Source organism: Mustela putorius, unplaced genomic scaffold (assembly GCF_011764305.1).
Source record: "Mustela putorius furo isolate JIRA1106 unplaced genomic scaffold, ASM1176430v1.1 tig00001093_pilon_pilon_pilon, whole genome shotgun sequence".
Lineage (NCBI taxonomy): Eukaryota > Metazoa > Chordata > Mammalia > Carnivora > Mustelidae > Mustela > Mustela putorius.
The window spans coordinates 1175035-1197305 of record NW_025421565.1 but is presented as its reverse complement, the minus strand read 5'-3'; positions in this window follow the sequence as shown (position 1 = coordinate 1197305).

The window sequence follows — 22271 nt, the reverse complement described above, 5'->3', positions numbered from 1 at the left end:
GCATGATCTGGAGAGAACAAGAATTGTTGGCTGGAAGAATACTTTGGTAAAGACATTATAGGTGTGACTCCTGGCCAGCAAGATAGGAATGTGCAATGTTGAAATTTGAATCAGGAATCCCCTTCTGGAATTTCAGCTTTTAACTCCAAAGCTCCCAACTTTCACACTTTCTTATTCACAGAATCTACCTCTCTATCCTGTACATTACACACACACACACACACACACACACACACACACATTACATGGGATACAAGTTTGGTACTTTCTCCATTCCCCTGTGGTACAGATTTTAAAAGACAAGACGGGAAGTTTAAGAGGAGTGACAGTACTATAAAAATCATAGTACCATACGATTTCAGTTATATGTGGAATCTGAAAAACACACAAAAACCAAACTCTTAAATACAGTGAACAAACTGGTGATTGCCAAAGGGAAAATGGGTAGGAGAATGGGAAAAACAGATAAAGGGGATAAAGAGGTAAAATCTTTTCAGTTACAAAATAAATAAGTTACAGAAAATGTAAAGTACAGCATAGGGAATATGTTCAATAATACTGTAACAATGCAGTGTGGTGACAGATGGTAACTATGTTTATCATGGTAAGCATCAAGTAATGTACAGAATTATCAAGTCACTCTATTGTACACCTGAAACTAATATAACATAGTATGTGATGGATACTACAGTATTTTTTCAAAAAAAAATTAAAAATAAAAAGAACAATACCAGTGCTATGGGTGATTGGAATGTCAAAGGGACATTTCTTAGCCTAATGAGTTTGTGTCTATAAACATAATGTGAAAATGTTTAGGATCTTGTGTTTTCTGGAGTGAGTTGAGCAGTAACTTCCATTTTCAAGAAAGGGGGGATCTTCCCATCCCACTGTCAATAGAGTTTTCATATATGAGGGCCAGGTATCATTGGAAAATGCAGATATCTGAAATAACTAAAAACTGAGAAGAAACATTTTACCTGTGGTAAGCCCATTGGCAGCTTCTAAGAAAGGCATTTATTTCAGTTGAATGTTAAGAAAGCTCCAGCTGACTGGAGCAATGTGTTAAAAGACACTTGTCAGATTTTCTTTACCAAAAAAAAAAAAAATGTGTTTTATGGGGCACCTGGGTGGCTCAGTTGTTTAAGCATTCAACTCTTCGTTTCAGCTCAGGTCATGATCTCAGGGTTGTGAGATCAAGACTTATGTGGGGCTGCCTGCTCAGCATGGGGTCTGTTTAGATTTCTGTTCCTCTCCCTCTGTCACTGCCCCTCCTCTAACTCAGGCACACACACATCCTCTCCCTCCTTCTCTAAAATAAAGGAAAATCTTCTAAAATGTGTTTTTTTAATTTTTGAGATTTTGTACATCTGGATTTTCCTATAAAATTGATAATTTTAAATGTTGGGAAGTAGTTCACATTAAGTATGTTGAAAACAAAGAAAGGTGTCTATGCACTGAGACCCAACACCTCATTTGTAATCTCTGGCCTGCACAAAGTGATGAAGAAGAAAAGAGTAACAAGTCTCATTACACACCAGCTAAGGCTGGATAACAAAATGTTTAGTGCAGCCAGTAAGCTTGGTCACAATTAGCAGTATGGGATTGGAGGAAAGGAAATAGATAGTGGTCACCAACATGGAAGTTTTGCTATGTGGGTTTGGCAGGCAGTCAAGAGATGGAAAGAAAGCTGTGTATGAAAAGAAGAACATTCATGACCCTATTGTTGGCTAGCTGAAATAGCCTGGAGATGCACTAATTTCTCTTTCAAGGATAAGTTTATAGAAAGAATAAATAATATATAAATTAACAGAGATACCAGAATGAGACAAGTGAGGCCCCTAGGGTACAAAATTGAAGGGGCCACTCACTTGCAGGGTCATGAAAGTTCATGGGTGAGGCTTGTGCAAACCTAGGTATGAATGTCTCCTGACATTGCGTGTTCTGGATGCATCAATTGCCTCACCTTAGTGTTGGTTCTGGTGTTTACACTACATCAAAAACAATTATTCTTTTCTCAGATGATATGGCTATTTTTCAGTTTGGGGAACAGCAAATCTTATTGAAAAACAGTAATGAAAGAGTAGTAAAAAGAAAAAAAAACTGGACACTAATGGCCCATTTTGTGATGACAAATGTGCAACCATTTGCTCCAATAAATCAAATTTTATTTTGTTTTTATAAATTTTCAATTGTACTTCCAAACTCTGATGCAACTTCATTTTCTTGGTTTACATATTTATTCATTCCAAGGTATTTATTGAGTTCCTACCCAATGTGTCATTGTGCTAGGCAATTGATTATATATTAGTGAATAAAACAGAAAAGGTGATTGACCTTTTGGAGTTGACAAGTGAGAGAGAAAAAGACATTTAATATGTATATAACTAAATTAGTAAGTACTTATTGTGGTAAGGACAATAAAAGAAACACGATGCAGGAATGCTTACTCTTATTGGTTCATTTTCGAGAACACAGTCAAAGGATCACCTCCAAGACCCTTGGCAATGCAGTAGTGGTTGAGGAAAATTCCTGCCAGAAGTCCTAAGACATTTGAGAAAGTAAATTATATAACATCTTTTCTTTCAGAAGATAAAATTAAAGGATAAAGACAAAATTGAAATAATTCATGCATGCTTTAAAAATAGGAAAATATTTTTTCAAGTGTTTAAAATAAAAACAAAACACATTTGGCCATAGCACAAAGATACTAACAAAGTAATTTCTTTTTTTTTTTTTTTTTAGTTTTGATTCATGCCACACTTTAGTAAAATTCATAATACTTCTTGACTACTCTTCCTCTGCTCTGGTCGTTCTTGTTTCTCTTCCTTCTCCTGTTCTTTCTTTTAATTCTTAAATACTTAGGATTGATCTAATTTTAATTTCTTCTCATTTAAAGCTATTCTTGGAGGGTAGCCTGGGTGGCTCAGTTGTTGAGTTTCAGCTCAGGTCTTTTACTTTTGAGTCCTGGGATCCTGCCCATAGTTGGTCTCAGTGCTCAGCAGAGCGTCCGTTTGAAGATTCTCTGCCTCTTCCCAAAACGTCCCCCCACGCTCTCTCTAATGCAAATTCCTTAAAAAGAGATGAAAAATAAGAAAAACCTGAAAAAAAAATAAAGGCTACAAAATAAAAATACAAAGAGTGCTACTTAGTGTTTTCCCTAACCTCTGAAGCTCTGCAGCCCTCTATTATCTGTAAACTTGAGAGGAGTGAGTTTTTTGTGATGGTCTTCTAGGGAAGGGATCCCTTGCCCTGATCCTCAAGTGTACTTCAACTAGCGCAGAAGCAGCTCTCCTCAGCAGCAGAAACAGGCCTCCATGTAAGCAGCTCTTGACTCCAGTATACGATGCTGTATCACTCCTTGAGGGCTTGCAGTGTCAATGGGTGAGATGAGTATCACTGCACCTGGCTTTCTACCCAGGAAATGAAAATTTGCACCCCAGTCCTTCAGTGAGCCCTCACAGAAGGAAAACAACAACAACAACAACAACAAAAAACAATCTGAACCACCCAGTCAGAACCAACTCCTATTTCTATGGATTCTTGTGGCACAGACCCACATCATACCTGCGGTGTGCTGGAGGTCTTGCCATGGTTCTGTTTTTTGCTGGACCCCTCCCAGGAAAGTGAATGCCCTACCATGCTGTGATTCAGAGTATAGGGCTACACATCAGAAAGCCAGGATCTAGCTTCGTGGTTTTCAGCCATTTTTCCCCAACTGATGTCTGGAAACTCTGAAGCATTCGGACCCCACCTGTTCTTCTTGGGATGCCTAGGATCCTGAGATCATACTGTCACACCTGGGATTCCACCCAGCTTCACCACTTGAACACTTTTTAAGCCAGGAGTGTCCCCCACAGTAGTAGACTCCTAAGTGTTTCAATCACACACTTCGTTGCAGTAGGCATCTCCAGATAGGTGCCTCCCCCCTGCTGTATCCACAGCCATATCATCTGCACAACTTATTCTCACCCACGCCACTCGAGCTCTGAAGAAGCCGCAGGTACCACAGTGGGAGCCAGAGGTAGCTCTGAGGTGGTTCAGGATCTTCTTCTGGCGCTGCTGCTGTAGGTCCAAGAAGAGAAAAGTATCATCACCATGATTGACTTTTCATGTCCCTCCTAAATAAAGAAAAAATTTCCCGCCATTCAGTGTTCTTTGAGTCCATGAAGCAATCCCTGCAAGGTCTCCTCTGATGGCAGGACATGCGCACAGGGATCTGAGAGTACTCACTACTCCCGGAATACCAGTCGATGGAGGCTTGCTCTGTGGGGCCTAAGCTGTTCCCTCCAAAGGTCTATATCAGAAACACCTGTTCTCCTCATCTCAGCATCTCTCTGGTTCCCCTCCTTCTGCTCCTCCCCCTCCTGCTTGTGCTCTTTTCCCTCTAATAAAGAAAATAAAATCCTAAAAAAATAAATACATGATTGAGTGTAAAAAAGTGTACATTTAGGCCTTCAAGACCTGGCTGGAAACACACCCTCCTGTGTGTTTTTTCTTTGTCATCTTTCCTCTTGTGTTGATGGCATCAGAGGTGCATCACAGCCCAGGGAAGTGAAAATGCCCATGGTGGAGGGATTCCGTGTCCCTGAAAGACCACATAAAGGATATCAGTCTCCTAATCTGAAAAGTCCCGCAGCACTGACATGGGGGGAAATCTGTGGCAAGCTACCAAACTGGGGGAGTTACTTGATAATTTAGCATAATGTAACGTACCTACAACATGTTGAAATCACCAAGTAAACTTCAATAGTTATCAGCCTAAAACCTTTAAAAATGACCAAAGAGGCACCTGGATTTCTCAGTCAGTAGGATACTTGATCTCAGGGTTAGGAGTTTGAGCCCCACATCAGGCATAGTTAACTTAAAAAACAAAAGAAAAGAAAACAAAAGGACTTACAGATGGCCAAAATGAATGAGGCTCAAACAATGGAGCTGGTCGGTATCGGGATGATCCTGTCTCCAGTTCATTCAGCCACTGGGCTCTGCCCACTCAGATGGTGCCCGTGCTTATCAGCCAACCAGGTTCTCCTTCTATGAGCTCAGGGTCTAGAGGAGAAGATGGAGAAACAAGAAACAAAAATGTGAATGAAAAGAGCAATTGCGTGTTGTAGCTGTCCTTTTAACCATTGCCGGTTCTCTAATGTTTGCTCTTCCAGACTAAGGAAACTTTTTTCTTTAGATGTCCATGACTTATAGAAATTTAAAAATATTTACTTATAAATAAAGCATTGAATTTTTCTCTGAAAAAAAAAAAAGAATAGAAAAGAGCAATTTCTCCATAGGAAAAGAGCAAGGGACTACAACTAAGTCCTGAGCTCCACCAGGTGAGGCGTATGACAAGGCTATGCTGAGATGACATTGAGAAGTCCTGTGGTAAGAAAGGAAGGAGACAGCCCTGCATGAATCTGAGTGTAGTTAGTCTTGCAGAGGGCACCATGCAGCAGAGGATTGGAGGCAGAATTTGATGTTCCCAGAGGGGAGGTTAAAAAGGAGGCCAGGGTGGCCAGAGGAAGCTGAGGAAGAGAGCAGAGATGGAGGGTAGGAGGGCCACGGCCCAGGGAAGTTTGACAGTATCAGTGCCCTTCTCCCAGTGCTGTGTGAACACATTTCCCCACACTCAGTGTCTGAACCCACAAACACTGTCTCTCGGTCTCGGGGGGGTCAGTAACCAGCAGTGCTCAGCTGGGTGGGGCTTTTGACAACACCAAGAGAGGACCTGCTTCACTGAGAACCTGACTCACTTAGGGGCACTGGCCAGATACAGCCCATCTCAAAAACCTGAGTTCTCTCTGTTGTTGACCCACAGTGCTAGGCCACGTGCATATGTCTGTGCTTGTACTCCAGTGTGAGGATCTGAGAGAGAACATGTGTCAGAGTCAACATGGGGCTAGGCAATGGGCTTTTAAAAATAAATCTCCGCAGGGCCTTTGGGTCATGTTGCCATGTTCTGTGGAATGGAAGTGAATCACTAAATTCAGACCACACTCAGGGGAGAGGGTTGCAAAAGGATGTATACAGAGGAGTTGGGGAACCAGTAGAGCCCCTGCAGGGAGAAGGTGATGATTCCTGCAGAATCCATGCCTTGCCCAGAATCAGGCTCGTAGGAAGGATTACTAGGCATGAACCCAGCTCTTTGAGTTTCCTCAAAGGTGGGGTCCTGGATGTACCTATTCATTCACTGGGGGCTCTGGAAAAGGTTGTCTAGAAGGAAGTGGCTGTAGACATGGAAATGGTATTGGGCTGAGGGTGATCACTGATGTCCTACATAGGAGACATCTCTCCATGTTCTTGTATGAGGAGGACCCCAGGTCATGGCAACTCAGTGAATGTACACCTATCAAAATCACACCAATTGGAAAGGAGGTAATGGCTTGCCTCAGAGGATAGGCAGTCTCTAGGGGTAAGGGTGGATAATGACCATCAAGGGTAGGCTCCAGTCCCTTCTTTAGGGTTTGCATTGAAAATTAGAAGCCTAAGGTCTTGGGAAGCTATTGCCCACCCCTCTGTATGTAGGGCTGTCATCTTCTGGGACTCCAGAATGTGAGCACTGATGATGAACACTTGCATGCACACAGGAGCGAGTGTCCATGTGCACACAAAAACACACAAACCAGTCGGTACAGTGGGGTGGGATCTGACTAGAAGCAGATTCAAAGAAGTTGATAAGAAGAAGGAAGTTTGGTTGGAGATATTTCCTACATGTGACACTACTCCTCTAACATCATAGACATTATCCAATCTATGCCTGCAGATATCTGGTAGAAGGGCTTGCTAGAATCATCTGTATTTTACAGAGAAGACCATTCCAGTTAGGCAAAATGTAACTGGAATCTAATTCCAGTTAGAGTCAAAAACAGGTAAGAATAGAAAAGAGGGATGTATTGTTGTCGCTGCTTTCAGATGTGGCCTTGCATGCAGAAAGGGTATGAGGAGATGGCAGACCAGAGCACTGTTGTGTAGGTGCCAAACAAAGAGTGGACTCCAGTACGGGAGCCCAGGCAGTGATGTCACATCCTTGACCAGAGACCCCAACAGAACCTAGTACCCTTGCAACCAGGCAACCACATTCTAGTGTAGTCCAGTATCATAGTTACTTGGCTGGAGACATCTGATATGTAAAGATGTTCTCTTGCTTCTTGCCTACTTCCCGGGGCTCTGGCTCCCAGAAACCCCAGGGGAATGGCACCTTACATGCTGGGGACTTTGGCTCAAACCTCGACCCCAATGCCTCAGGGCATTTGGCAGGAGGGGCTATAAGGTACTTAATACTGAGCAGACTAGAAGATGCCCACCTCTCTGAACCATCCAAGGGCAGCCCCATTCCTTCTTCTTAAGCTTTAGGGAAAGAGGGCTATGTGTGGTTTCCCGCCCATGGCCTGGAGGACGTTGAGCACAGTGGATGCCATGGTGATCCCTTCTTGTTCACACTGATGTCATGGTAGGCAGGGTGGAAAGAGGATTCCTGAGGTGACTTTTACCTGTGCCAGAGCACACCCAAGGCCCTGAAGCTGTGCCACGTTTCTCTCTCCTTGGTGGAGGTGTGTGCATACTGGGGTGTGGTGTGTCTGGAATAGAGTTCCTGAGATATGAAGACCAACAAAGCCATCCAGACAGGGCTCTGAGGCCTCCTGCCTGGCTGCCAGGCATTGCCTCTATAGAGCTCCACAAAGGAGATGAGGCAGAAGCTGAATGATGAGATCCCCTGCTCTACCTCCTTGAAGGACTAGAAGGTGCCCCACACTGCCAACAGAATCCAGTGCTGGCTCAGGGTGAGTGCACTTGAGTGCAGGTGCTAGGGAGAACTGACCCCCAGGGCACTGATGCAGCACAAAAGGCCCCACTTCCTAGAAGCCAGCCTGAGCTCCTAGAGCCCTGTACTCCCATGAATATGCATCCCATCTCTTCCCCAAACTTGCCCTCATGGTCCTGCCCATGCCTTGGATAGAAGCAGAGTCACTGTAGGAATAGAGACTTATTAAAGAGACTTTCAAACATGTCCCATCCCATTTATCTAGAATCCTTTTGCACTGTGCTATGGATTTTCCTAAATCATGCTCCCAGATGTCCCCATTGGCCCAACAGTCCTTCCCCAAATTCTGCAAGTCTTGCAAATGATCGTGGTGAGTTGGGAGTCTTTTATCCAAAGGGATCTCTGGCCCATGGTACTATGTCTCTTGCTCTGCCCTTTTGTTTTGATGGGACACATCTGTGGGCCCCCTCCCAGGGTCAGGAAGAGAGACATCACTGCACTGCACCCCATTCCTGAAAGCCAGTCATTTATCACAGCCATTGAGCCCTTTACTGATGCATGAATTTGATGTGATCCCCTTCTGACACCAACACACAGTACTGCATCCTACATCCTCCATGTCTTAATATTCTAAGCTCGCTCACCTAAAACATCTCTGTGTTCTCGTCTCAAAAATGGGATATGTTATCAGAAATCACAGGATCCATGCCATTCATGCAGAGAGGTTCTATCAATACTCAGCTCACAAAGTTACCTGAGATACTATCAAGTTCAGACATCATTTCCTTCAATTCCTTTAATAGATGACAAGAACTTTTTTTTTCTTTTTCCTTAAAGGTTAACTAATTGATTGGTTGATTGATGGATTTGAGAGAGAGGCAGGGGGAGATTGGGGAGAAGCAGAGGGCGAGACAGAATCCTCAAGCAGACACTGCACCATGTACACAGCCCTATGAGGAGCTCAGTGCCAGGACATTGAGACCATGACCTGGACCAAAACCAAGAGCCTTACGTTTAACCCAATGAAACACTGAGTCACCTTATTCTTTTTATGACTGTGGGCTCTCTTGTCCCACCTCTTGCCACAAGTCACTGAGTTCTGCGGGTTCAGTCTACCCTCCAATCCCCAACTCTCCTGGTGGCTATAGCACTGACTCATGTCTCCCCTGATTCACTTCATGGTAAAAATGGATCAAACAGGAAGGGAAATGAGACCTCCGTGCTATGGACCAACCGGGCCAACACGCTGGAGACAGAAATAAAACACCTGGTGCCTGCCTCCCTAAGAAGAGATCTTAAGTATGTCTACATATTCCTGAGTACACACCGAGCCTTTGCCACCACCCAAGATGTGCTTGGCCTCTTATTTGCAAGATGAGCATTCTGCCCCTAACTGCCAAGTATGATTGGGCCAATGCCTGGTTGTGAGACTTTGGCATGTCCCCAAACTTCAAAAAGCCTCAATTTGCTCCTACCTGGGGCAGAGTTATTATAGGGACTCAGCGAGGTCTTGTGGGGAAAGTACATCTGGGTGTCGGCTCCTGTGGAAAAGTCTGCTAGGGGGCCTGTGGTCAGGAAATTTTAGCATTCTCCTTCTACTCATGATGAAACCACTGCCTCATCCTTCACTATCACTATGGTCTTGTGCTGGGCTGTTTTGCCATTTAAAAGGAGATCTGAGACTCCATCTGGGGATCCTGGGTGTGAGTAAGGGTCCAGGCCCACTCACATATCTGTGATGGCTTGTTGGGGCCCCTTCATTCATCAAGCATTGAGGAAGCTCCACTCAGTAGAGGCATTTATCTAGGAGCTGAATGGGATCCCTACAGAGAACAGGCAGCACCCCAGGGCTACAGAGTAGTAGGGGGTCAGATGATGAGATGTAGCATCCTCATGTGGTGTCCCCTGGCCTCCTCTAGATATGGGTGCATTTTCTCCAGCTACGATGAGGTTGGCGGGGCCCAGGAGAAGCAGAATATATGAGTGAGCTTTAGCTGATAAAGGAGGGCTTTCCCTCTCCACCGAGCAAGCTAGGTACTGTAAATTAGAGGGGCTGCTGGACCTTCAACCACACATCTGTTATTCGTGCTTTAGGGTAAATGTCTGAGAGCTTCTTCTGGAAAATGGGAAGTTGTCCTGGGGAGATGTGGTTGGTATGTGAGCACTGTGGGAGAGCATAGGGGAATGGAGGACATCTTGAACCCCTAAGAGGGTCATTCTCCATCCCTGCCCTCTCCTGGCCCTATCTCTACCGCAATTCCGGGACCCTGAACTGAGGATTTAGGAACCATCACACAGCATTCTGTTGGAACCTGGACACTGGGTTCTCAGATGATTCTCAGGAGACCCAGTGAGCGCTAAGGGAGCAGACATCCCACACTCTGTGGTATATTAGTGTCAGTGGAAGGAGACCCACTCATGGCACCTAGTGAATAAGGCAGCAAATGCGTACAGGAGGTAACGTTTGAGGCATTTGGGAGGGTCCTGGGAAGGCCTGGCTAGAGACAAAGTCCCTTAGTTCCCTCCTTGGTTGGATCTTCACAGAGCAGTGGCATGTGCAGTGAGGGTAATTAGGAGGCCAGACCCCACCCCTCCTAGGCACCTGCAGTTGAATTCAAGTGGCAAGTGGGCAAGGAGACAACAGGGGAGCTGGACACACTCCTTGAGCTAAGGACAGAAATGGTCACACTGTTAATCAGGGACTCCCACTCACAGTGCCTTTTTGCCAGCCTGCTGTCTGTGACCAGGCCTGTCTTAGGCAGGACTGCCAGATCACAGGTGGACCAGGACTAGGACTGGACTCTGAAAGGAACTGGAAACCCAGGGGCCCAGTTTCCCACAGGGGTTCCCTGGGATATTGGTTAGGATGGGTGCCCTGTCCTCTGACTTCTCTGCCTACCTGTCTGTCCCTAGGGCACTCTATTCCATCTTGAGCACATGGCTAGAACCATATCTTGGGGATCTTTTCCAGCCCCCAGAATTACCCAGCCTGAATATGCTGCTGGCATACCTGGGGCTTAATATGCCAGGCTCAGACCTGGAGTGCCATGTCCAGCTTCTGCTCTCACAGCTGCAACAGCTTGAGACCACAGAGCCAGAGCCTGGGGGTGAGGAGGGCTGGGGGTGGCTCATGTGAGCCTAAGAAGGAGACAGTGTGGGCTACAGGTTGGGCCAAGTGGAGCGAGTAGTCTCAGATCCCTGTCCCCATGGGCTTCAGTTGGGGAGACCTTCCAGGAATTGGGTCTTGAATGCAGACCACACTGAGTGGTGGGAAAAGTTTCTTTTCTTACAAGGCAAAAGGGAAGTCGGTCATGCTGATGATACTTTCTTTTCTTGGAGCTACAGCACCAGCCCCAGAGCAAGGTCCTGATCCACCTCAGGAGCTCGTCCCAGAACCTGCTCTGGCACCTGCTGCATCTTTGGAGCCTGAGCTGGCCCACCCCATTGCTGCTGCTGTGGCTTACCTGTCAGGAGAAGCAGTGACAGCACTTGCCTTGTTGGGACCAGTGCAGGTGGTAGACAGGGCTCTAATTCACTCTCCTGAGATGGAAGAGCCATCAACCCCTTTGCCTGACCTGGAGGTCCAGCAGGGTCCTGCCCCTGCTCCTGGGGTTCCTGAAGAGCATAAACCACCATCTGCCTCAGTGGAGCAACCAGCCTTAAACCCTGAGCATTAGCTGGTGAAGGCTGCAGCCCCAAACAATGCCCTCCCCTCCCCTGTCATTGCCTTCTTTATAATATTTGTGTTTTGTATACAACTGTGTAATGCCTTAATAGATTTTGTTCATTAAATAAGTAGAATTTGAGTTTACATAAAGTTTTACTCACATATTTTTCAATGGGATATCGAGGTCTCATTAGGTACATTCAGAGTTTGGCACAACCACTTACTTCTACAACATTTCTATCAGAGACACCTGTGCTACTAATCACTCACTGCTCATTCCCTCACCCCAGTCCCTTAAACCACTCTTTACCTCGTCTTGGTTTTTCATGTGCCTGGAATCCTACAATATGGGCATCTGTGTCTGTCTGCCAATCATAAGAGTGATTCACATTTTCTAATTCTTTTATACAAATAACATTTTATTACATAGGAATGTTCCTGAAAGAACAAAGATCACAGGAAGCCTCCAAATGAACTATTTTCATTATCTGTGATAGGATTCCCTTTTACAAGGATGCCTTGAAACGCAGAAAGCACAAGAGAAATGTCTGGGTCCATGAGACACCTTTCAATTCTTTCATTTTCCTGGATAGTCTACATTTAAAGTATTCTAATGGCCATATTATAATATATTAAAATTGTATCTTAAATATCCTCATTTATTGGTAGTAAGTTAGGTAATAAGGTAAATAGCTCTTTAGGTGTTATCCAGACTATGTTTATTTAGTAAATAATGATTTAAATATGAAAAAAGGCACGTTCCTTCTACCAAGAAATAATTGCCCGTAAGACACAGTGTCCTTCTTCCCTGCCTTTCCCTGTAAGTGTAGTGTGTGTGTGTGTGTGTGTGTGTGTGTGTGTGTCAGAGTGGGTCAGGAAAGCTTCCAGGACTGAGCTCTTGTTCTACCGTATGTCCCCACAGTGGACAGGCACTGTCGCTGCTGTCCCCTTGGGCATTCTCAGTGACAGCACTCAGCAGACCTTATTATTGAATAACTAAGCCATTTCCAATTATTTGACTCTCATAATGTAAGTGATAAGCATGTCTGTGCTATAAATCTCTGTTTCTTTAGGAATGATTCCTATAAACACCAATACTGAAACACACTTTGACCACATTTTGGGGGCGGGGGCTGGCTGCTGGCTCCTCTATGCCCTCTTTATTAAGGAGAAGCATTGCTTTGAAAAGGAAGGAACCCATGTTCTATAGATGAGAACTGAAATCATGAGGAGGACAAGCCAGCAGTGATGCCATCGGGGTATTGGTAGTGACCATAGAGCATGGAAGAGCCTGCGCACAATGCCCCTCATATGTCCTCTCCCACAGGCTTCCTTGCCTTGTGTCCTGGAACCACCTCACCCATGCCCTGTCTGGTGACACACTCCAGCCCCTCCAGCCCCTCGTGCTTCGTAACTCAGACTCTAACTAGAGCAACCACACCCTGATCCGGGCCAGCAGAGGGGTTCAGGCCAGGCCACTCTTCTCAGCTTGATCCCTGTCCTTCCTGGCTGAACCCCATCCTTTCAGGGAAGAACCTCTAAGGACAGTGCATGTCAGTGTGTTATAGACAAGTGTTCATCCAGCTTTAGTTTTAGTGGCAACAGCAAGAACCACTTGAACTTGTGTGAGCAAGAGAGGCCTTTACAAAACACATTGGCTGCTTATGGAAGCTGTAGGATGGACAGAGCCTCAACTAGGGGCTTTGGCACTGGACACAGCTCATCAACACCCCTCAGGATCCTCTAGCTGTGACCCCCTGACCCTTCCAACCCCAAACTTGGCATCCCTCAAGTTGAGCCTGTCTGAGAGAGGGGGCTGTGCTTCCTGCTGAAACCCCTTTTCTCCCACAAAGTCGGGTAAAGGGGTGTCCACTTGATCTGATGCTGTAATAGAGACCATCGTCAGGAATTCCTGTCTTCTCTGCCATAACATGGAGCTAACCAGGCACAGAAGGTACATCTTCAGAGAGAGGACATTTGGGGCTCTCTCTGCAGGAAGAGAGAGAAACACCAGTGAGTGGGACTCAGTGAGAAAGGAGAGCTCTGAGCACTAAGGGAAGGGCTGCCATGGGCTGGGCACTGCCATATTGGTCCATGGCACAGGCTTTGTGTCGGCTTGTAGAAAGTGGCCAGGCTTCATCCTACTAATAGGTCCAACAAAAACCAAAATGATGCCCATAACATTCTTTCAACTCTAACTACAAAAAGGTTCTGGGACCCAGGCATCCAAGGAGGCCCAAGATGCTATGTACCAATGATTACACGGTGCAGGAAAAGCGGGACAGTCGTGATGGAACTGAGAGCAGCTCATTTCCCTGATTTGGGGAGAAAGAGCCCCATCACAAGGCACCCCAATATTTGTTCCAAAAACGGGTAACAGCTGTGGGGGCTCCTGCCTGCCAGTCTCCACAATGAGGATTGTCCGTGTTCTGGACACAAGCTCTGGGTGACATCTGGTCCCAGGGCTGGCCTGGGTCTGATGGATGAGCCCCAGTGTTGTGGGATCCCATACTGGAGGGGATGAAGGCTTTCTGGAAGGACAACTGAGTCAGGGGAGCCTGGACTGGCAGGCTGGAGGGACACAGTAAGGCAGAAGCCCAGAGCCCAGGACAGCAATGTGCTCCCAGTGGGCTAATTTTAACAGGCAAAGCTAAGGATTACCCAGTATCTTTTGAGAGAATGAATCATGTCAGTCAATCCCCCTAACAATTCCATGAGGAAGGTAGAAATGCTGTCTCGGTTTGATGAAGAAGGAAACGCAGGTTTTAAGAAACTGCCCCTTTCCATGCTCCACATTGAGTCCCAGGCAGGATTTGAACCCAGGGCTTCCAGCATTATGGGCCTGACCTCACGAGAAAGTTGCATGCAGATGCTTCAGAAGAGACTTCTCAACTCTGAGGTTACATGAGCCTTTATACCCAGGGAGAAACCTCCTCCTACCCAGACAAATGCTGGCTGGTAAACTGGGAGAGTCCTTAGTGCCAAGGCACAGCATCATCAGACAACAGATACGGGACAAGCCGCAGTCAGAGGTGGCACCGCCGCCCCTTGGATTCAGTGAGGTCTCCAGGCCTGTGGAGCTTTCTGCACTCTGAGTTCCAGGAGTGAGTTGTGGATGGAACACAGAGTCCAATGGCAGAGAGACAGCAGTTCTAGCCCCTGCTCAGCCTCTTTGTTGCTGGGTGACCCCAAGCAGGGCTCTGAAGCTACATACCTCTTCCCTAAATTGGAGAATGTAATGGGTACTGCTAAGTGGGATGTAGAAAGAAATGACTCCTACGGTTCCTGCCTGGTGCCTGGGAGCACGTGTGGAGCCCAGAGGGAAGGCATTCTTGTCAGTGACCAATGTACCCATGCACCTGTCCTTCCACTTGTTGATTCTGGTGTCGTCCTTAAGAAACAGATGCCAAGTCTAAGGTCAGGAATATTTCTTCTTAGGCGTTCTTCTCTGAGGTTTATAGCTTTAGCTCTTAAATTAAAATTGTGACCCATATGGGGTTCATTTTGTGTCTCCTCTGAGGGCAGGGTCCATGGACCTTCCTTCAGTCATTTATAATTTTATGTATTTGTATGTGTAAGAAGGGACTGGTCAATAGATCCACAAGAATTTGTAGAATAATATTTATTCTATCCTTGAAGAACTTCGCTGAGATTGTGAAAAGGAGGTTAACTTGTATCTTGTGTGGAGGTGGAGCAGTGTCCTTGTTAAGAGCACCCCCCCTCTAGTGGCCACAGGAGACATTGCAGCAGTTCCCTGATGTGTGTGCAAAGCAAGCCACAGTCAATGTTGGGCATCTTCAAGGATTCAGAGAGATCCACACAGTTCTGTAAAATTCAATGTTTTGGAGGGTGTCTTCTAGGAAATCTGTGGAAAAAGTGCACTATTTCGAGAAATATTTTTTGAGAAGCCTAGTCAGCCCTGAGTTCAGGATAGAAAGTAGGGAGAATGGTGGATGCTTCCCAAGAGGCACAGGGTGTATGGTGGGGTAGTCTGGAAGATAACTGGTCTACACCAAAGCTCCGTATATCCAGTTGAAAGATAAAAAGCCATATTTATGGATTCCTGTGCTTACATTAACCATAAATCATTTTAGAAAAATTGAAAACAATCAAACAGCATATCTGTATCCTCTTTTCCCAGTTAGATGATGTCACCTTATATTCCCAGATTATTTTTTACTTATTAGGGGAAGATGATGTCATATATTGAACCCTTAATGACTCTACAAAAATCCTTGCAGAACTAACAGATGGATTAAGTCCTAAACTTATTGACACAGATTTAATATACAAAAATGAGTTTCACCTCTATACAAGAATAACGTGCTGTCAAGAACAGAAATTAAGAAAATAGTTTGTAATTGATAATCACTCAAAAAGAATAAGATACATAGGAATTATTTTCACCCAGAGGTGAAAGACCTGCATACTGAAAACTTAAATCACTAATGAAAGAATTTGAAAAAGCCAGAATTAAGTCTGAAGATACCCCGTGCTAATGGATCCCTAGAATATATGTAATCCAAAGGTCCACAGTGTGTAAAGCAATCTAAATATTTGGTGAAAACCCCATAAAGATCTAATGGCATTTTCAGAAATAAAACTAATAATCCTACAAAGTGAATGATACCACAGAAGGCCCTGAATAGACAAAGCCATCTGGGGAAAGAACAAAACTGGAGGCATTATGCTTTCAGAGCAGAAAATCCAGCAAAAAAAACCCACACATATGTAGTCAATTAATTTAGAACAAAAGCTCCAAGAATATAAAATAGGGAAGCAACAGTCTCCACCAAAAGTGGCTTTGGAGGACATGGGTAGTTAGAGAGAAGTGGGTTGGGGGAAATTGGAAGGGGAGGTGAATCATGAGAGACTATGGACTCTGAAAAACAATCTGAGGGTTTTGAAGTGGTGGTGGGGTGGGAGGTCGGGGTACCAGGTGGTGGGTATTATAGAGGGCATGGGTTGCATGGAGCACTGGGTGTGGCGAAAAAATAATGATACTGTTATGCTGAAAATAAATAAATGTAAAAAAACAAAAAATAAAAATAAATAAAAAATAAAATAAAATAAAATCACACACACACAAAAAAAGTGGCTTTGGAAACACTGGGTTACCTCAAGTAAAGCAATGCAACTGAATGTCTATCCCACCCAATCCACAACAACAAAATCACAATGTGTCAAGGACTTCAACAAAACAGCTACACCCATGAAATACTTAGCTGAAAATTGGGCAGAATGTTATTAGCACCCCTGATTTTTTATAATAAATTCCATGAAAAAAATTTGAACACCAGATTCTGAGATCAAGAGTCAGATGATGTGCTAACTAAGCCAGCCAAGAGTCTATTAAAACAATGGGGCACAGAGGCATCAGCAGAGATCTATTCATTTATCCCCCTTAACACATTTTTTTAGAAGAATGTTTCTTGACTTCCCTCTTGACACTGATTTTTGGATTTGACATCAGAAGCAAAAGTTACAATGAAAAATAAAATGGGGGCGCCTGGGTGGCTCAGTGGGTTAAGCCTCTGCCTTCGGCTCAGGTCATGATCTCAGGGTCCTGGGATCGAGACCCGCATCAGGCTCTCTGCTCAGCAGGGAGCCTGCTTCCTCCTCTCTCTGCCTGCCTCTCTGCCTACTTGTGATCTCTCTCTGTCAAATAAATAAATAAAATCTTTAAAAAAAAATAAAAATAAAATGGGACTGCATCAAACTAAAAGCCTTATGTACAGCAAAGGAAATCTCCAGTCATCAACACACTGAAAATACAGCATACTGAAGAGAATAAAATACTTGCAAACTACCTAATTGTTAAAGGTCTCATATCCAAAATATTGAAGAACTCATATCATCAGGGAAATGCAAATCAAAGCCCAAAATGATGTCACCTGTCACCTGTCAGAATGACTAGTATCCAGTAGACCGAACAAGAAGGTTTGCCAAGATCTAGAGGAAAGGGAACTGTGCTCTTTTGGTGGGACTGTAAACAGGTTCTGTCGGTAGGACTGTAACTGGGTACAGCCACTATGGAAAACAGTATCAATTTTTCTTAAAAAAAAAAAAAATCAAAATAGGGCCACCTGGCTGACACAGTCAGAAGAGTGAGAGACTCTTGATGTCAGGGTCATGAGGTTGAGCCCCACATGGGGGCAGAGAGTACTTTAAAAATGGATATAGAACAACCATATCATCCAGAAATTCCCTTACATAGTAGAATGAATCCAAGTCTTCTCTCTTCTAAAATGAAGGTGTATATGGGTGCCTGGGTGGCTCAGTCATTAAGCGTCTGCCCTCAGCTCAAGTCATAATCATTGGGTCCTGGGATCGAGTCCAACATTGGGCCCCCTGCTCAGTGGAGAGTCTGCTTCTCCCTCTCCCACTCCCCCTGCTTGTTCTCTCTCTCTCTCTCTCTCTCTCTCTCTCTCTCTCGCTTGCTGTCTCTCTCTCTCTCTGTCAAATAAATAAATAAAATCTTTTAAAAAATAAAATAAAATGAGGGCATATATTTTTATGTGCCCCGCTGTTTCATTCCAGCACTGAGAGTCTCTGTTCCTTTGAAGTAGACTGTGAAGGGCCCTGGCCGCCAAGGCTCAGGTAAACTTCCCTTCAGAGCTCTACTCAGATTCTGACAAGTTAGCTCTCAGTCTATTCCCCTTGTACCCACAGCTCTGCCTCCCCAGTCTTTCAAGACCCAGCCCACCATCCCCTGGGAACTTGACATAAGTTTGTGGTTTGACTGACCCAGGACTTTCTGAGTCAGCACTGCCCCAAAGCTATGTCCTGAGCTGCCCCCTATAAACATGCCTGGGTCACAGGAACTTACTAAATACTTAGCAGAATGCTCTCACAAGCACAGGTTCCCAACCTGTATACTTGCTGATCAGGGAGCATGTCCTTGCCATTGCTGTGTCACTGTATCCAATGAGCCATAAGGTGTTCTGTGCAAGTTCCTTCCACACTTGTCCCTCAAGCAGCCAAGTCAGATGCACATGATCACCAAAATGTTTCTGGCTTTTAAGTCTTCTGCTACTCATGCAGCTATTTCCTTCCTACCTCAGCAGTATCTGGAAATGAGGACACTCTACTGAGTCTTCTGATCTTGAAACCTTAGACCCTTCATCTACCTCATGGTCTGATGTGCCTGGTGTCTTCCTTATGCTCTCAGGAATCTTTTTCTTCATAAGGTCCAGTCTTTGGCTCTGAGTGCTGCATTAACCCATGGAGTCCACCAGGTAACCTTCATGATCCTTAGAGTCTCCCTGTTTATGGCTTGGGAACAATAATCTAGAGTTTATGGATTTCTAGGAGTTTCTGGAGAGAATAAGTGATATATATCAGTCTAGCTGTCTCAGGTTTTGTTTTGTGGAGGGAAACATTGACGCTGACAGGGCAAACAAAGTCCATTCAAATGCAAGATATTTCATACATATACATGATCAAAAAGGAAAATCCAAACCATAATTTGTCTCATTTTATATTTATTCAAAATGATGACCTAAGTTTGTTTCCTTCAAAAGATCCACATAGGGGCGCCTGGGAGGCTCAGTGGGTTAAGCCTCTGCCTTTGGCTCAGGTCATGATCTCAGGGTTCTGGGATCGAGCCCCATATCGGGCTCTCTGCTCAGCGGGCAGCCTGCTTCCTCCTCTCTCTCTCTCTCTCTCTCTCTCTCTCTCTCTCCCCGCCTGCCTCTCTGCCTACTTGTGGTCTCTGTCTGTCAGATAAATAAGTAAAATCTTAAAAAAAAAAAAAGGTCCACATAAGCAAGCAAGAGCCTATTTTAAGTGGTCATTTTGGCAGAAATCTAGGTGGTGTTTTTCCTCTCCCATCACTGACCTTTTCTTCGTCCAACTTGCAACACATAGCCCATTCTTTCTTCCTCTTTGTAAGGAAGCCAGGTGACCACCTTAATGCTCAATCCCTAAAGAATAGGGTCTTCTGATAATCATACAGAAACAATAGCTGGCCCAGTTGAAGAAGACAGATTACCCAAAAGGCAACTGCATTTCCACTTTTGGCAACATTATCTGAGGTGAAATGTTAGATCCCAATTGGGGAAATTTGGAGCGAATTTTCCTCAACTCTTTCCAGAGATGAATGTGGGATGTGACTGCCCCAGGGCCTGACTGCCACAGCAAGGAACACTGCTCCAGAACTCCAGACTATGAAGACTATGGGAGGATTAACTCTGAAAATGCCTGTAATCAAAAAAGAGTTTGTGAGTGATGGAAGGAGAAACAGTGAAGCATCAGTGTGGGAAATACCCACTGGATGCTAAATGTACTTGAATGCTGAGCAAGGACTGGGCCTGATGTCTTGTACCTGGCATGTGTCCCCACAGGAGGCTCTCTCAAGCAAAGACTAAAGTCATATTTGATGCCAAAATCAGGAGAAATTTACAGTCCCTTCCAGGCAATGGAGATGTGAGAGAAAGTGCTTGGGCTTTGGAACCAGGGCACCAAAACTTCAGTGCCCAGTTTCTCATCTAGTAGTCCTCAAGTCTCTGTTCCTTCACACTGCACAGAAAGACCATGATGGTGCCTTTTCTTTTCTCATGCTTGTTCAAATGCCATGAGGGAAATCTAAAGCCTGATCAGAGGTGAGGTTTATTGCTAGATGAAGTTATTACTGACTCATTAACAGAGATTCTGAAGTGTGGTTTTGTTCATTTACCACCCTGTGAACATGTTTTTCTGTGGTCATGACATTTTCCCGCAGGTTTATTGAGGTGCTACTTGGTGTACAATAAACTGAGGCCCAAGAATCACCAGGCTTCCATCAAAAGAAGGCACAGGGTCCAAGTGGATGCTCATTGCTCACAATCCTTGTCTTGACTTCTGGGCGTTACCTGTAAGACTTGCCATTGGGGAAGTGCAGTCAACATGAGTTAAAAATTTGGCATACTAGCATCTGTAGGAACTTTCACATGATGACCCCATGCCAATGCTTAAGTGGTTCTTTAGATAAACAGAAAACAGAAGGGAAATAAATAGAAAAAGAGATAAATAGAAAGAGAATGAAAACTTCTCATCTCTGTCTATGAAGCCGGCATTAACCTGGCCCTCAAACTAGGCAAAGATCCCATGAAAAAGAAGAATTTCAGACCAATATCCCAATGAATATGGACACCAAGATTCTCAACAGATCCTAGCTAATAGGATCCAACAGTACATTAAAAGGATTATCCACCATGATCAGATGAGTTTGATCTCTGGGATGCAAGGGTCGTTCAATACTTGTAAATCAGTCAATATGACAGAACAAATCAATAAGAGAAGAGAACCACATGGTCCTCTCAATTGATGAAGAAAAAGAATTTGACAAAATACAGCATCTGTTCCTAATTAAAATGCTTCAAAGTATAGGAACAGAGGGAACATTCCTCAACTTCATCAAATCTATCTATGCAAAACCCAGAGCAAATATCATCCTCAATGGGAAAAACCTGACAGCCTTCCCTTTGAGATCAGGAACACGACAAGGATGTTCACTCTCACCACTCCTGTTCAACATAGTACTAGAAATCCTAGAAACAAGAGACAGTAAAAAGAAATAAAACGTACTCAATTTGGGAAAGAAGTCAAACTCTCTCTCTCTCTCTCTCTCTGCAGATGATGTGATACTTTATACCCCAAAGTCTCCACCCCCAAACTACCGGAACTCATATAACAATTCAGGAAAGTGGCAAGATACAAAATCAATGCACAAAAATAACTTGCTTTCTTATTCACTAACCATGAAAATACAGAAAAGGAAATTAGAGAATTGATTCCATTTACTATAGCACCAAGAACCACAAAATACCTTGGAATAAACCTAACCAACGAGGTAAAGCATCTGTACTTGAGGAACTAAAGAATACTCATGAAAGAAATTGAAAAAGATACAAAAAGTTAGAAAAGTATTCCATGCTCATGGAACAGAAGAATAAACATTGTTAAAATGTCTGTACTGCACAGAGCTTTCAATTCCATCCCGGTTCCATGGACCTTTCAATTCCATCTCGGTCAAATTTCCACCAGCATTGGGGTGCCTGGGTGGCTCAGTGGGTTAAGCCTCTGCTTTTGGTTCAGGTCATGATCTCAGGGTTCTGGGATCGAGCCCCGCATCGGACTGTCTGCTCAGCAGGGGGCCTGCTTTCCCCTTCCCCTCTGTCTGCCTCTCTGCCTACTTGTGATCTCTCTCTGTCAAATAAATAAATAAAATTTAAAAAAAAAATCGACCAGCATTGTTCAAATTGCTGGAACAAGCAATCCCAAAATTTGTATGGAACCAGAAAAGATCCCAAATTGCTAAGGAAATGTTCAAAAAGAAAAACAAATCCAGGGACATTATGTTGCTTGATTTCAAGCTTTACTACAAAGCTGTGATCACCAAGACAGCATGGTACTGGCACAAAAAAACAGACACACAGTGGAACAGAGGAGAGAGCTCAGGTATGAATGCAAAACTCTATCGTCAAATAATCTTTGACAAAACAGGAAAAAATATCCAGTGGAAAAAAGACAGACTCTTCAATAAATTGTACTGGGAAAATTGGACAGCTGTATATATATATATATATATATATATATATATATATATATATATATAATGAAGCTTGACCATACTCTTACACCATACACAAAGATAAACTCAAAATGAATAAAAGACCTCAATGTGAGGCAGGAATCTATCTAAATCCTAGAGGAGAACATAGGCAGTAAGCTCTTCGACATCATCCACAGCAACTTCTTTCAAGACATGTCTCCAAATGCAAAGGAAATGAAAGCAAAAATGAATTTTTCGTACTTCATCAAGATCAAAAGCTTCTGCACAGCAAAGGAAACAGTCAATAAAACAAAGATATA